This window comes from Macaca nemestrina, chromosome 19 (genome assembly GCF_043159975.1).
Source record: "Macaca nemestrina isolate mMacNem1 chromosome 19, mMacNem.hap1, whole genome shotgun sequence".
NCBI lineage: Eukaryota > Metazoa > Chordata > Mammalia > Primates > Cercopithecidae > Macaca > Macaca nemestrina.
In genome coordinates, this window is record NC_092143.1 from 8464686 (window position 1) to 8482031 (window position 17346).

At 35.9% G+C, this 17346-nt stretch overlaps 1 long non-coding RNA gene across 1 annotated transcript in view; it reads left to right on the forward strand.

The window, feature by feature from the left end:
- LOC105476931 (uncharacterized) overlaps positions 1 to 15223 on the forward strand; it is a 232206-nt gene extending 216983 nt beyond the window's left edge. Inside the window, exons 4-5 of the long non-coding RNA XR_011616782.1 lie at positions 8031 to 8107; positions 15140 to 15223. This is a non-coding gene — a long non-coding RNA (uncharacterized lncRNA). The remainder of the gene's footprint in view (positions 1 to 8030; positions 8108 to 15139) is intronic.
- The last annotated feature ends 2123 nt before the right edge of the window (positions 15224 to 17346 follow it).

Below are 17346 nucleotides of genomic sequence, written 5' to 3' on the forward strand. Positions count from 1 at the left end.
TATCTACAAAGAATCACTACATTTGTAGTGTTGAAGTGTTAAATAACACTTTAAACTTAACTTGCATCAAATGTATAGGCAATATGAAACTACCATATTCTTAGTAATTTAGAGTTGTGCAGAATCAAAATCAACAATAATCATGCCCAATGGAAAACTTAAACAATTTATAGCAAAGAAAATGAAGTTGAAACATAGATTTTTAACAAGGCAATAGATTCTGATTAGCTAATGCATTTTTAAATGACCAAATATACCTAATGCTCTAAGTAAAAATATGATACAATTTATTAAATCATACAAATCTAACTTTTATTTTGCATTACCATAATCTGAAGAACCAATGCTTCACTACACATTCAGAAAGGGAGAAGAGATTTAAGTAAAAACTATAATAATTTCAGAGGCTAGACAGAATTATAATGTAAGTGGATGGCTGTAATTTTTCACTTAGATGTAATAATAAGAAAATACGTTAATAGGGAAATTCTAGAAAGGCTAAACAATGCATATGATAAATCTGAGCAATTACAATTGGATATGACCAAAGGGTGAGCTGCATTTGAAGATGTCTGCATTGCTTGTTGCTCTTCCTGTGGTTTAATCTTTCAGTATATTTTGTATATTCCGGCTCAGGAACTGTGAAAAATCCAAGGGATAAAGCAATACAGTCAACAGAACACGGTCTTCATAGAATCCATAATTTTACCAGGGATTCAGTCATATGTAGCTGAACATAATAGGATGTGATACATGATGTATTTGCCTTTGAACCCTAGAGGAAGTACAGGTCTATTCTGCCAGGTCAACCAAATAAACTACAGAGAGGAAGACACATTCAACTGGGAAATATCTAAGCCTCTCTCCTTTATTTCCCCACTATCCCCTGGACAATGCTATCATAGCACATGTAACACTTTCTTTCACATGTAGTAAAATAACCAGGAATAGCCCAGATTGCATAGTGGTTGAAAGTGTATAAAGTGGCTTCAAACTATTTAGATAAAAATCTTAGCCTTCCTGTTTACTTGCATGGGAAACCCATTTACTTCTTTGCATTCAAGGAAATGGCATGTGTTTTACGAAAATTAATCAAACTTCACTGAGTAGCCTACACTGGAACATCGATGAATTGTCATTTATGAGAGATTTCATTCTGGAGTTGAAGATTGCAATTATCCCTGCTATACAATGATTATATGTCAACATCAAGGATGTTTTCTTAAATGCAGTCCTATCTTGTTAAATATTAGGACATACACCTAAACTCAAATATTACCTAAATAAAATTAATCATGTTGTGTGTTGCTGTGCTCATAATCTGAACGATGGTAAATATATGCCAATATATCCAATTATTAGTATCATTATTATATTGTTTTATATTAAAGGTCATCTGATAGTATGGGGATACCATAGATACAGTCATTCATTATATATTCATTTTTACAATATTGACTAAATTCAGTCTTTGCCAAGCACTTGATTGATGACTTTTGGAAACTTGGCAAAATGGTGATCCACTCACTCAGCAAAGAATGTGTATCCCACTCTTCTGGGGAAAGTGTTCTCAGAATGTTAAACATGTTAAGTTGAACATGTTGTTCAAGCCTGCTATGCCCTTACAGATTGCTTGTCAACCTACTTCTATCAATTATCCAGAGAAGGGTGTTAAAAATATGTGGCTATACTTATGAATGAGTCAATTTCTCCATATAGCTCTATAAGTCTTTATTTTATGTGTTCAAAAGCTTTGTTATTAGGTGTATAAATATTTGCAATTATTATATCCTATTGATGAATTAATTCTTAATAATTTTGAAAATGTCCTCTTTATCTTTGGTAAGAAATGAAATCTATTTAGTTTGTTATTAATATGACCACTACAGAGTTCTTTTGCTTGGTCATACCATGGTATTTTTCTTATCCATTTACTTTTAACTATTTATGTATTCACATTTAAAGTAGGATTTTTGTTTGCTTTTGTTTTTGTTTTGGCAGAATATATTCTGTATGCCATTTACAATATATGATGTGTTTATTCTATCTAGTATCTAACATAAATTGTGTCTACGTTTAATGTGATTAATATTACAATTGATGTTGATTAGAACAGATTAACATATTTAAAGAGATAAAGGAGAAAAATACATTTATTCATATGTTTACAATCTAAGATGTTTTTCATTCTTTGTGAAAAGCAAGATGTGCATTAAGTATTATTTTTCTTCTTCTTGGAAGGGGTCTTTCATTGTAATTATAACACAGGTCTCCTGAAGTGAATTGGTTTAGCTTTTGCATACACAAGAAAATCTTTATTTTGATTTTGTTTTTGAAATACAGATATTTCTAATTTGAGGGTTTTGTTGTTGCTGTTATTAAATTACTGCTGCTTAGCAGTGCCTTAAAGATGATAATCTACTATCTTTCAGGTTGAATTGTTTCCAATACAAAATGCTCTCATTTTTATCTTTGTATATGATGTTTTATCTCTGGACACGTCAATCTTGATTTATCATAGTTTTTATGCAATTTGATTATGATATGTGTTTTGGAGTAGTTTTTCTCATATTGTGGGTATGTTTCATTGAGCTGTTTTCTTCTGAGAGTTCATATTACTCATTAAATTTGAAAAACGTTCTGCTATTTTTTTCAGTCTTTTCTTTACTGTGTTCCCTTCTTTCTTCTCTTGTGTGGACTCTAATTTCACACGTATTTGGCCACTTAAAATTGTCTCATACTTTATTCATGCTTTGTTACTCCTCTGTTGTGATTGTTATTGTAATCGTTCTGTCATTGTTTCTTGTTGGATTTTTCATCTTTTTAAAATATTTATTTATATTACTCTCTCTTCAAGTTCGCTGCTTTCTTCTGCAATGCTGGATTTGCTGATAATCTCTTATGGTGCATATTTTATCTCAGCCTTTGTCGTGTTTATCTCTAGAAATTATATTTTGTCTTCTTCATATATTTTATGTCTTTTTGAACATAAGTTATCAATTTATAATAGTTTCTACATCCTTGTTTACTAATTCTATAATCCGTGTCATTTAAGTTGTGTCTCTATTTACAATTAGTGTCCTTACTGTGGATTGTGTTTTCCTGCTTCTTAAAATGTCTGGTAATCCATAATGTCCTTCTTAGTATTCCGGGTATTCATAATCTTGTGTATTACATTTTCTAGTCTTGTTAGGGTGATACAAGCTATCCCTGGCCCTTTCTAAACTTTAGGGATTGTTACTGCTCATCCTTTTCAGTAGTTATTTCCTGACACTTGGTAGTTTTTTCACATGCACAGGCATTGATTTTTTTTTCAGCTGGAGACTCAAAAGCTAGCATATGTTTTCTCTTCTCCCTCGCCATCCTCCTCTCTTTGTGCACAGTTCTCTCCTATTTGGTACCCTTTTCTGCAAACTCCAGCCATCATGGCTTCCCTAGACCAACAGCTTAGTATCCTCACCTAAGAGACACCAGAGTTCTTCCCTAAGCAATGGCCTGGAAACTTGCTTAGGGCAGTTAGTAGGGTAATTGTAGAAGTCACCATTTTGGAAACTATTTCTCAGGGATTGCTCTCCTACACTGTTTGACATCCAAAGTCTGGACCACATTTATACACACACACACACACACACATACATATATATATATACTTTGGTTAGTTATTACTATTATTTTAGTAGTTTCAGTAGATGGTAAATCTGCTATAGGTTAATGGATCCTGTCAGAAATCAAACATTTTATTCTTTTTGTATTTGTCTTTTAAAATAATTTGGGGAAATATTGCAGAATATAAATTAATAGGATGAGAAAATTTTGACAGAAAAACAAATATGAGGTTACATATTAGAGTAATAACTAGAGAGAACATGCTGTATGTTCTGGAGTCATTTCACCTTAGTTGAGAGGGTAGAATAAAGAATTTCATGATATCATTGGTTCTCCCCTTTCGCTTGCCTTATTCTTCTTCTTCTCTCTGGTTTACCTTAAATTTAACTCTTTAATAAGATAATCAGACATAGACCTTTGTCCCAGGTTTTATTTCTGGGAAAATAAAACTAAGATATTTAGTGACACATTGTATGCTCACTGTATTAGTCAGGGTTCTCTCGAGAAACAGAACCAATAGGATAGATGCATATGAAAGGCAGTTTTTTAAGGAGTATTCACTCACAGGACCACAGGGTGAAGTACCACAATAGGCCATCTGCAAGGTGAGGAGCGAGGAAACCAATCTGAATCTCAAAATCTCAAAAGCAGAGAAACAAACAGTGCAGCCTTCAGTCTGTGGCTGAAGGCTCGAGAGCCCCTGGAAAATTACTGGTTTAAGTCCAGGAGTCTAAAAGCTGAAGAACTTGGAGTCTGATGTTCCTGGGCAGAAAACATCCAGCACAGGAGAAAGGTGAAGATGGGAAGACTCAGCAAGTCTAGGACTTCCAACTTCTTCTGCCTGCTTAATTCTAGCTGTGCTGGCAGGTGATTAGATGGTGTCCACCCACATTAAAGGTGGGTCTGTCTCTCTCAGTCCACTGGCTCAACTGTTACCCTTCTTTTGCAACACCCTCACAGACACACCCAGCAACAATAATTTGCATTCTTCAACCAAATCGAGTTGACACTCAATATTAACAATCACAAGTCCACCCTTTGTCAACCTGAACTCATACACATCTCCTGAGATCACACATAATCTTCAAATAAAGACAATAGTAAGGTAATAATTATACCCAATATAATACAACTATCATTCATACAACCAGAAAAGCACCAATCCCCAACCCAAATGCTAGTACATAAAGTTAACAATATTTAAAATGCTGATATGAAGTCAATAAGTCTTATGTCATACGATAAAGGAAAACAGAAATAAAATGCAGATATTTTCTTAGTACAAGTGTATACATGCACAAACATGTTTTTAAGAAAAGAAGGAGGAAATATTCGTGACAATTACAGTCCCATTTCTGCAACTGAGCACATGGCTGTAGCTGGTATTGATGACAACCTTCTTCAACTACCCATTCTGTATTCCCTGTGCCCTCAGCAAGCATCTCAGCAGGTCGTGCTTTTTTTCCTGGTGGAGTAGCCCAAACCTTCATTCCTGAAAGGTCTGGACCATTTTTAGTCCTTCCTGGATTGGGTTGTTGTAGTTTCCCACTGACCTTAATCACAGGGCATGGTAATAATAAGAGACGCCCCAAGAGATCTCCTGCATTCCATACATCCTCTCCCTTACCTCTGTTGTGGAGTAGTAAACTGACTTCATCTTGATAGTCCAGGTCAATCGCCCCAGTCAGCACTGTAAGGCCCTTCTTAGCCTGTTGACTTAGAGGTAGGAGGAGCCCCAAGTGGCCAGGTGGCAATCTTAACCTCCAGTTTAATGGAATCTTTGTTGTGTCTCCTGGTGGCAGCATTCTTCCCTCTGGAACTAAGGCCTCTAGGCCAGCAGAACGTAATGCTGCAGGAACGGGAAGCAAAAATTTTGCCAGTAGGTCATTGGGGTGATGGTGAGGGGCGCCACTTCCACCTCCACCGCTTGATTCCTGGACCCATGCGTCCTGGGTGGGAGAAACAGTACCTGAAAATTTCAGACAAGTCTCAGTTTATTTAGAAAGTTTATTTTGCCAAGGTGGAGGATGCACCCATGACACAGCCTCAGGAAGTCCTGAGGACATGCGCCCAAGGCGGGTGGGGCACAGCTTAGTTTTATACACTTTAGTGAGACATAAGACATCAATCACTATAAGTAAGAAGTACATTGGTTCTGTCTGGAAAGGCAGGATAACTTGAAACAGAGGCAGGAAGACTCAGGGAGGGAGCTTCCAGGTCACGTTTAGGTGATACATAAATGGTTACTTTTTTTTTGTCTCTGGTTAGCCTTTCCAAAGGAGACAAATCAGTGAGCAGAGGGGTGACTGAGTAGAATGAGTAGAATGGGAGGCAGTGTTGGCCTAAGCAGTTTCAGCTTCAGTTTTCCTCAGTGATATTGGGGACCCACGATAATTTCCTTTCACATATTGAACGCTGATTCAGAGCATACACAGCCTCCTGGAGAACTTTGCCCCAGTTCTGAAGAGGCAACGCTGTGTGGAATACCATGGCGGTGGATACGGCATTCTGTGAGTGATAAGGCATCCCTTATGTGATAAGACATTAGTCTTGGAAGAAGCATTGCGTGCAAGATAGGCAAACCCATTTCCAGAGGAAGTGTCTACTCCAGTGAGGACAAACCGTTGCCCTTTCCATGATGGAAGAGACCAGTATAATCAACCTGCCACCAAGTAGCTGGCTGGTCACCCTGAGGAATGGTGTCAAATTGAGGACTTAGCGTTGATCTCAGCTGCTGGCAACTCGAGCATTCGGTGGTAGTGGTAACCAGGTCATCCTTGGTGAGTGGAAGTCCATGCTGCTGAGCCCGTGTGTAATTTCCTTCCTGACACCATGGCCACTTTGTTCATGGACCCATTGGGTGATGACAAGCGTGGCTGGGAAACAAAGCTGAGTGGTGTCCACAGAAAGAGTCGTCCGATCCACTTGATGATTAAAATCCTCCTCTGCTGAAGTCACCCTTTGGTGAGCATTCACATGAAATACAAATATCTTCTGATAGCTTCTGAGTGGTTTTTGACCCTTGGCAGGAGATGAAGGAAGAGCAAAGGCACATCTTACATGGCAGCTGGCAAAGACAGAAAGAGAACCAAGTGAAGGAGGTCCCTGACCATCCAGCCATACCATTGGCTAGAGCCAATGAATCAGTATATAATTGCATTTCTGTACATTTCTCCCTCCATGCAAAGGACATGACCAGGTGCACTGCTCAATGTTATGCCCACTGGGGAGATTTCCCTCCACCCTTGTCCTTCAGGGATGTCCTAGAAAGGGGCTGTAGTGCTGCAATTGTCCACTTTCAGGTAGTGCCTGTGTATCATGTGGAACCATCGTGAATCAGACCCTTGTCTTCCCTTCCTCTGTCAACTGTTCATAGGGAACTCCCCATGAGGCCATCGGTGCAGGCTGGGGAGAGAAGGCAGGTGGCAGGAGTGGAGACCATGGGCATTTGAGCCACTTCCTCATGTAACTTACTTATACTTTCAGGACCTGCTCGAGCCCAATCATGTATATTCCACTTCCGTTTGACCATGAAGTGCTGCTGTGAATGCCCAACTTTATGGCTAGATGGGTCAGAAAGCACCTGGTTCATGATAGGTGGTTCAGGTTGCATGATGACTTGATGACAAATAGTCAAACGTTCAGTTTCTACAAAAGCTCAGTAACAAACCAAGAGCTATCTCTCAAAATAAGATTAGTTATCTGCAGAAGATGGCAGAGCCTTGCTCCAAAATCCTAGAGGCCTCCACTGTGATTCACCTATGCGGACCCGCCAAAAGCTCCAAACAGCATCCCTATCTGCTACCGACACTTCAAGCACCTTGGATCTGCTGGGGCATATGGCCCAAGTGGCAGAGCAACTTGCACAGCAGTCTGGACCTATTGCAGAGCTTTCTTCTGTTGTGGACCCTACACAAAACTGGCAGCCTTTCAGGTCACTCAGTAAATGGACTGGAGCACGCTCCCTTATTCTTTTTTTTTCATGATGGCTTTATTGGCATAGGAAAAAATAATGATTTATGTATTTCTACTTTCTAAGTCTTCAGTCAGTTGCAACAACCCATGCGGAAGGGATAGTGAGATAGCAAAAGCCATAATAAAAAATATGAGACTACATAAAATAAAACTATGGAGGACTAAAATATGAAAGTAACAATAATGAATGTCCAAGTATAGTAAACAGCACTTAGTTTATTTACTAAAAGTAAAGGTGATATGGTTTGGCTGTCTCCCCACCCAAATTTCATCTTGAATTTTAGCTCCCATAATGTCCCTCTGTTGTGGGAGGGACCTAGTATGAGGTAACTGAATCATGGGGGATGTTTCCCCCATACTCCTCTCATGGTAGTGAATACATCTTATGAGATCTGATCGTTTTATAAGGGAAAATCTCCTTCACTTGGTTCTCTTTCTCTCTTTGCCAGCTGCCATGTAAGATGTGCCTTTGCTCTTCCTTCATCTCCTGCCACGATTGTGAGGCCTCCCCCAGACAAATGGAAATGTGAGTCCATTAAAACTCTTTCCTTTATAAATTACCCAGTCTCAGGTATCTTTATCAGCAGTGTGAAAATGGACTAATACAAGAGTGCTACAGGAAAGAGAAGCAATTATGCCTCAATCATTCCATTGAAGATTAGCTCAGAGTTTATAAAATTATAAGTTTTTTTAAAAAATAGTATTAAAATTTGCTTTGAAATTGTAAAAGATTTATATGTAAATATTGAATCAAGTCTTTGAATACTACTCAGCTACCCTAAATTACATTAATATAGTTCCTCATTTATTTTTCAGTTTACAAAGTAACATACCATATTGAAATAGGCAATGCCAGAGTAAATATTTATTTTATTTGACAGAGTTATAATAGAAATAAAGAAGTTAACAAGTATATATTTTGAATTGTTCTTATCATTGACAAAAGTATACTAAAGAATTTTAATCTGTTTTGAAAATGCTATCTGTATTTTTTTTTACCTGTTTGCTCTTTTCAAAATGATATTGTGAACCTAAGTAAGAAAACATAATAATTTCTGGATAGGTGATAAATCATTTTAGGAATCCAGTAAAACTGGTGCAAGAAGACCTAGGGCTGAGTAATAAGAGATCAAACAAGTTTGGTAAAAGAAATGTTACAGATAAGACTCAATTGAAATTTGTTTCATAAGACACCATTCTTCTGAAAGAATTTCACAGAAAACTGAGTTTGAGAAATCAGGTGCACTGTTTTTGGATATTCATAATTAATATTTTATGCATGTTTATAGTAGCACAATTCACAATTGCAAAAATGTGGAACCAACCCAAATGCCCATCAATCAACCAGTGGATAAATAAACTGTGGTATATGTATACAATGGAATACCACTCAGCCATAAAAAGGAATGAATTAATGGCATTTGCAGCAACCTGGATGAGATTGGAGGCTATTATTCTAAGTGAAGTAACTTAAGAGTGAAAAACCAAACACTGTATGTTCTCACTCATAAGTGGAAGCAAAGTTATAATGATGTAAAGCCATAAGAATGACACAATAGACTCTGGGGACTCAGGAGGAAAGGGTTGAAAGGGGGTGAGGCATAAAAGACTGCAAATTGGATGCAGTGTATACTGCTCGTGTGATGGATGCACCAAAATCTCACAAGTCACCACTAAAGGATTTACTAATGTAACCAAACACCATCTGTTCCCCAATAACCTATGGAAATAAAAAAACAAAACAAAAAAACACAGAATAAACTGTCAGACATTTGAGGATAAAGACAACTGTATATGTTTAAATCAGTGTTGTCCAAACAATGGTAACTGTTTACGGCTAAAGAATATGTACTACAAAATTGTAGCATTTGGATTCCAGTCAAAGAGAATCCTGTAACAGGTCATGTATCATTCTCTCTTCTTAGTATTGAGCCAGTAAACATAGTCTATTGTTTTTTTCTAGATATTGTTCCATAGAGCTTGGGTTCTGACTGGCTTTAACTGATGCACCAGCACTTAGTATAGTACCTCATATATCATAGGTGCTTGATAAAGATCTGCTGCATAATATTTTCAAATTCTAACATTCGCTAGTTTCTGCTGTCCTGTTTCCTCTGATGTTCTCCTGCATACAAAGATAAGAGATCAAATGATTGAAAAACAGTGGCAAAAGTACCAACTTATTCCAATGTATTTTTCGTTGACTTTTTTTTCTCCCAAAAAGTGTACAGTTTAGCCTTTAATAACACAGGTTGGAACTGTGTGGACACAATTATAGGATTTTTTTCCAATAAATAAATTGGAATATTTTGTGGGGATTTACAATAATTTGAAAAACTTACAGATCAACTATGTAGCCAAGAAATATTGAGAAAATTATGAAAAATGTAGATATGTCATGAATGCATAAAATATATGTAGATAAAATCTATTATTGAATTTATTGCCAAAAACTGTATACAAATCTATTGTAGAGAGTCAAAATTTATCAAAACTTATGCACACACAGGCTGTACATAGTACCATTAACAATCAAGAGAAAGGTAAATAAATGTAAAGATGCAGCATTAATTATAACAGCATGAAATTAACTGTGGTAAATATAGTACTACTAAAATAATTTTGTAGCCATATCCTGCTGCTATTGTGGCGAGCTCAAGTGTTGTGAGTATCTGCTTAAAATGCCTTTCATGCTAATCACCTCCGTGTGAGCACTTGTCTCTCCAGTAAATTGCACATCACAGTAAAAAGTGCTCTCTCGAGGTTCTTGTGTTTTTTCACCGTGTTTGGTGTAATACCATAAACCTTGAATAACGCCTTGGGACCCATACTAAGCCCTGTGGGTGCTGAAAGTGCTCCCAAGAAGCAGAGAAAAGTCATGACATTACAAAAAAAAAAAGTAAAATTGCTTAATATGCACCATAGATTGAGATCTGTAGCTGTAACTGCTTGCCATTTCAGACAGATGAATCTTCTTGTAAACAGAGAGTATCAATTTACAGTATCAATAAATGCAGTACGGTAAATGTATTTTTTCTTCCTTTTGATTTTCTTAATAACATTTTATTTTCTGTAGCTTCATTTATTGTAAGAATACAGCACATAAGATATTTTTCAATAAATATAATACTGGGTTAGGAATGTGGTTTTAAAATCTAGGTCAATAAATGTGTAGGTAGGAATTTTTAGGTAAGTTACATAAATAATGAATTTCAACTTTACCTTATGTTAATGATACATAATACTTGTGCTAATATTTCAAAGACAGTTTTTAAAGTTTTCTTATTAGAAATGCTTTTAAAAAATCAAATGTTATATGAAAAATATGCTAAGCACTTTGAAAGCTGCTAATTTGTAAGCTTAAGTATAGTCAGGTATTAGGTAAAAAGCATCAAGAAAATTATGATAAGTGTCTACCTAATTACAAAATAGGAATACTAGCTTAAATTATCTGGTTAAGCATGAAAATTGTTGTTTCTTGAGTCCTTAGCTGTTTTACCTAAATGGAGGTTAAAAAGAAGAAAACAATAGGTAAATTGTAATTATCTCTATAAAATAATGATTTCTTATGAGCATGAGCTTTAGAAATCAGATTCATTAGCATGTCCTATCTGGAATTGAGCTGATTTCTATTTGAGTTACCATAAGCCCAGCTAGGAAAACTGGATTTATTTCCACTCATTGCTCTTCCAACTTCACATAATACCAACTCTGCCTAAAGCACTAATGAATGCGGCAGCTGCTGTTTCTTGCTTTCTGGATTCAGGAAAATCTTGAAAGAATAACTCAGAGAAACTAATTTTTCTTAGCCCTACTTTTTTGGAACTGATAAACTGAAGAATATATAGTTAGAGAAAACAATAACCATTTTATATTTAGAGAGAATGAACCCTCTAGCAGGCTTCTCCATCCCTTTGGTAATTGGAGTGGCATCATGTACTGTCTATTTAAATTTACCTCTTGGGTATTATACTTTTTTTTAAGGAATGAGTTTATTTGCTGAGAGGGACATGAGATGTGAACAAGTGTGTTGCTTTACGTTCTTTAGTGCAGCAAACTCAAACTGTCTTCATTTGTAATATCAATATATATTTTTTACTGTCAGAAATACAATGTTAAAAATAAAAGAAACATTTATTGACCATCTCTTATGTTTCCAACAGTGTTTATTTTTCTACCTAAAATATCATTTAGTGCTCTCACTGACTGCCCTTATGTGTTAAAAAAATATGATTTCATTATTTGTATGAGAAAATTGAGATTCAGAAAGGCTATACAATTTGTTTCAGATCACAGAAAATAAATTTATTCAAAAGAGTACGCATTGTCAATTGGGAATTTAAATCCGATTGTTTAAAATTATAAAACTCATGCTATTTCTGATAAAACATTCCTGCATTTGATTATCTTTATTAGGTAAAATTAAAATGGTCCTATTATTTTACATTTTCATAAAACTGATAAAAATAATAGGCTTATGATTTAATTCATCTCAGTCATTTGATTTTAAAAAGCTAAAATCAGAATTTTGAGCACTCATTTTTCAGATATTTACACTTAATAGGCAAAGGAGCATTTTAAATTTTAAATTATTTAAATTCAGATAATTAAAACACTTAAGATGTTTTAGTGTCTAATTGCTGAACAAAGCAGTCAGCTTCCATAAATAGGGAAACAATATAAGGAGGGTATGTCACAAAACAAATCAAGAAAATTTCAGATCTGGGGGTGAAGGCTGATGCCTGTAATCCAACCATTTTGGGATGCCAAGGTGGAAGGATCACTTGAGTCCAGGAGTTCAAGACCAGCATGGGCAACTTAGTGAGATCCCATCTCTAAAAAATAAGGTATTTTTAAAAAAATAGCCAGGCTAAAATATTTTATATTTTTAAAAAATATAGGGTGTGCTTATAGTCCCAGCTAATCAAGAGGCTGAGGTGTGAGGATCATTTGAGCCCAGGAGTTTTAGGCTGCAGTGAGCTATGATTATGCACTGCACTACAGCCTGGGAAACAGTGAGAATCTGTTTTTAAAAATAAAGAAAGAAAGTAGGAAAATTTCAATTATGGTCAAAATATTTTTTCTTAAAAGTACTTTGCCTCTAGAGGACAAAATAACTGAATGAACTCACATCTTAAGGAGCTTGGGCTAAAATACTGGGGCAAAAAGGGGTTAAAACCACAGTTTACTAAAATGTTCTACCTAAAGTGAGACAGCCTAAAGATAGAGTCCTGTGTTTTTCAGAGGAGTGGAGATAAATGGATATGTCTACTTTTTCATATTGGAACCTGAGACCATATTTTGGACTTAATAATTTTAATTTTAAGAATTTATATTGAGTTAACACTTAGTAGACAGGTGGATGAGTATGTTCAATGCAACACTGAAATGACAAAATATAAAACAACTAATGTATCTAAAATTGGGTCATAAATTTCATAAATGATTTTAAAATAATTCAACCAGCTGCTACATAAAATCAGGAAATAATGTGTTAATTATGTATTTTCTTGACAGAATGATATACTAATTTTTAAATTTTTAATTTTGGTTCAATTTGAGGTTCAGGGTTACATATATAGATTTGTTACATGGGTAAACTGTGTGTTGCTGAGGCTTGATATATGAAGGATCCTGTCGCCAAGGTAGTGAGCATAGTACCCAATAGGTAGCCTTCCAACCACCTCACCCCCGCCATTAAGCAGCCCCAAGTGTCTATTTGTTCCCTTCCTTGTGTCCATTTGTGTTTAATGTTTAACTCCCACTTACAAGTAAGAACACGTAGTGTTTGGTTTTCTTTGCTTCTGGATTTGTTCCCTTAGGATAATGGTCTCCAGCTGCATCCATGCTACTGCAAAGGGCGTATTTTCATTCTTTTTTATGGCTGTGTAGTATTCCATGGTGTGTATGTACCATGTTTCCTTTATCCAGACTGTTGGTAGGCTTCTTGATTGATTACATGTCTTTGCTATTGTGAATAGCACTGTGATGAACATAAGAGTGTGTGTAACTTTTTGTTACAACAATATATTGTCCTTCTGGGTATACACCTAGTGAAGGGATTTCTGGCCAGAATGGTAGTTTTAAGTTCTTTGGGCAGTCTCCACATTGCTTTCCACAGTGGCTGAACTAATTTATATTCCCACCAGCTGTGTATATGTGTTCCTTTTTCTCCACAACTTTACCATCATCTGCTGTTTTTTGACTTTTTAACAATAGCCATTCTGACTGGTGTGAGACAGTGTCGTCTTAATGTTTTGATTTGTATTTTTTTAATGATCAGCAATGATGAGTATCTTTTCATATATTTGTTAGATGTATGTATGTGTTCTTTTAAGAAGGGTCTGTTTATGTCCTTTGCCCATTTTTAATGGGGTTATTTATTTTTTGCTTGCTTATTTAAGTTCTATATAGATTCTGAATATTAGACCTTTCTTGGATGCACAGTTTGTGAATATATTCTCCTATTCTGTAGGTTGCCTGAATACCTTTTTGATAGTTTCTTTTGCTGTGCAGAAATTTTTTAGTTTAATTAACTACCACTTGTCAATTTTTGTTTCTGTTGCAATTGCTTTTGGGGATTAGTCATAATTCTTTTGCCAAGGCCATACCCAGGAATAGCATTTCCTAAGTTTTTTTCCTGGTGTTTTTATTGTTTTAGATCTAACTTTTGGTTCTTGAATGCATTGGAAGTTGATTTTTGCATATGGTGAAAGTAGGGGTTCCCGTTTCAGTCTTCTGCATATGGCTAGCCAGTTTTCTAGCACCATTTATTGAATAGGGAGTCCCTTCCCTATTGTTTGCTATTGTTGTTTTCGTTGAAGATCAGATGTTTGTAGTTGTGTGACTGTATTTCTGGGTTCTCTATCCTGTTCAATTGATCTATGTGTCTGTTTTTGTACCAGTGCCATGCTGCTTTTGTTACTCTTGCTGTGTAGTATAGTTTGAAGTCAGGTAGTGATGCCTCTGGTTTTTTCCTTTTTGCTTACAATTGTTTTAGTGATTCTGGCTCTTTTGTGGTTCTGTATAAATTTTAGAATAGTTTATTTTCTCTAATTCTGTGAAAAATGATGTTGGTAGTTGGATAGGAGTAGCATTGGATCTGTAAATTGATTTGAACAGTATGGTCATTTAAATAATATTGATTCTTCCTATGCATGTGCATGAAAAGTTTTTCCATTTGTTTGTGTCATCTCTGATTTCTTTCAGCAGTGTTTTGCAACTTGTGCTGTAGAAATCTTTCACCTCCTTGGTAATCTGTACTCCTAGGTATTTTATTTTATGTTATTTTTTGACTACTGTAAGTGGAATTGAATTCTTGATTTAGTTCTGAGCTTGGATGTTATGGATGTATAGAAATCCTACTGATTTTTTTTTACATTTATTTTTTATCCTGAAACTTCACTGATGTCGTTTATGAGTTTGAGTAGCCTTTGGCAGAGTCTATGAGGTTCTCTAAGTATAGAATGATATCATCTGCAAATAGAGATACTTTGACTTTCCTCTTGTCTTGTTTAGATACCTTTTTTTATTTCTTTTGCCTAATTGCTCTGCCTAGGACTACCAGAACTACACTGAACAGGAAGCGTGAGAGAGGCATTCTTGACTTATTCCAGTTCTGAAGAGGAATGATTCCAGCTTTTGCCTGGTCAGTATGATGTTGGTTGTGGGTTTGTCATATATGACTCTTATTATTTTGAGGTATGTTCCTTTGATACCTAATTTGATGAAGGTTTTTAACATGAAGAGATGATGAAGTTTAGCAAAGGCCTTTTCTGTATCTATTGATATGATCATGTGGTTTTTCTTGTTAATTCTGTTAATAAAGCCTACTTCATTGTGGTGAATAAGCATTTTGATGTGCTGTTTGATTCAATTTTCTAGTATTTTGTTGAGGACTTTTGTATCTATGTTCATTAGATAAATTGGCCTAGAAGTCTTCTAATTTCAATGTATTTCTGCCTGTCTTTGGTATCAGAATCATGCTGGTTTCACAGAATGAGTTAAGAATACCCCCCTTCTTCTTGAATTTTTTGGAATACTTTCAGTAGGATTAGAACTATGTCTTCTTGTATGTCTGGTAGAATTCAGCTATGAATCAATCTGGTCGAGGGCTTTTCTTGGTAGGAAAGCTTTTTATTACTAATTCAATTTTGGAACTTATTGTGGTTCTGTTCAATATTTTAATTTTTCCTGGTTTCAATCTTGAGAGGCTGAGTGTGTCCAGGAATTTATCCATCTATCCTAGGTTGTCTAGTTTGTGCATTTAGAGGTCTTCATAATAGTCTGTGAGGATTTTTTGTATTTCTCTTCAGTTGGTTACACTATCACCTTTGTCATTTCTGATCATGTTTATTTGGGTATTCTATCTTTTTTTCCTTTATTCTTCTAGCTAATGATCTTGTTAATATTTTGGTTTTTTTTTTTAATTTATTTATTATTATTATACTTTAAGTTGTAGGGTACATGTGCATAACGTGCAGGTTTGTTACATATGTATACTTGTGCCATGTTGGTGTGCTGCACCCATCAACTCATCATTTACATCAGGTATAACTCCCAATGCAATCCCTCCCCCTGCCCCCTCCCCATGATAGGCCCCTGTGTGTGATGTTCCCCTTCCTGAGTCCAAGTGATCTCATTGTTCAGTTCCCACCTATGAGTGAGAACATGTGGTGTTTGGTTTTCTGTTCTTGTGATAGTTTGCTAAGAATGATGGTTTCCAGCTGCATTCATGTCCCTACAAAGGACGCAAACTCATCCTTTTTGATGGCTGCATAGTATTCCATGGTGTATATGTGCCACATTTACTTAATCCAATCTGTCACTGATGGACATTTGGGTTGATTCCAAGTCTTTGCTATTGTGAATAGTGCTGCAATAAACATACGTGTGCATGTGTCTTTATAGCAGCATAATTTATAATCCTTTGGGTATATACCCAGTAATGGGATGGCTGGGTCATATGGTACATCTAGGTCTAGATCCTTGAGGAATCGCCATACTGTTTTCCATAATGGTTGAACTAGTTTACAATCCCACCAACAGTGTAAAAGTGTTCCTATTTCTCCACATCCTCTCCAGCACCTGTTGTTTCCTGACTTTTTAATGATCGCCATTCTAACTGGTGTGAGATGGTATCTCATTGTGGTTTTGATTTGCATTTCTCTGATGGCCAGTGATGATGAGCATTTTTTCATGTGTCTGTTGGCTGTATGAATGTCTTCTTTTGAGAAATGTCTGTTCATATCCTTTGCCCACTTTTTGATGGGGTTGTTTGTTTTTTTCTTGTAAATTTGTTTGAGTTCTTTGTAGGTTCTGGATATTAGCCCTTTGTCAGATGAGTAGATTGCAAAAATTTTCTCCCATTCTGTAGGTTGCCTGTTCACTCTGATGGTAGTTTCTTTTGCTGTGCAGAAGCTCTTTAATTTAATGAGATCCCATTTGTCAATTTTGGCTTTTGCTGCCGTTGCTTTTGGTGTTTTAGACATGAAGTCTTTGCCCATGCCTATGTCCTGAATGGTACTACCTAGGTTTTCCTCTAGGATTTTTATGGTATTAGGTCTAACATTTAAGTCTCTAATCCATCTTGAATTAATTTTCGTATAAGGAGTAAGGAAAGGATCCAGTTTCAGCTTTCTACTTATGGCTAGCCAATTTTCCCAGCACCATTTATTAAATAGGGAATCCTTTCCCCATTTCTTGTTTCTCTCAGGTTTGTCAAAGATCAGATGGCTATAGATGTGTGGATCTTTGTTGATCTTT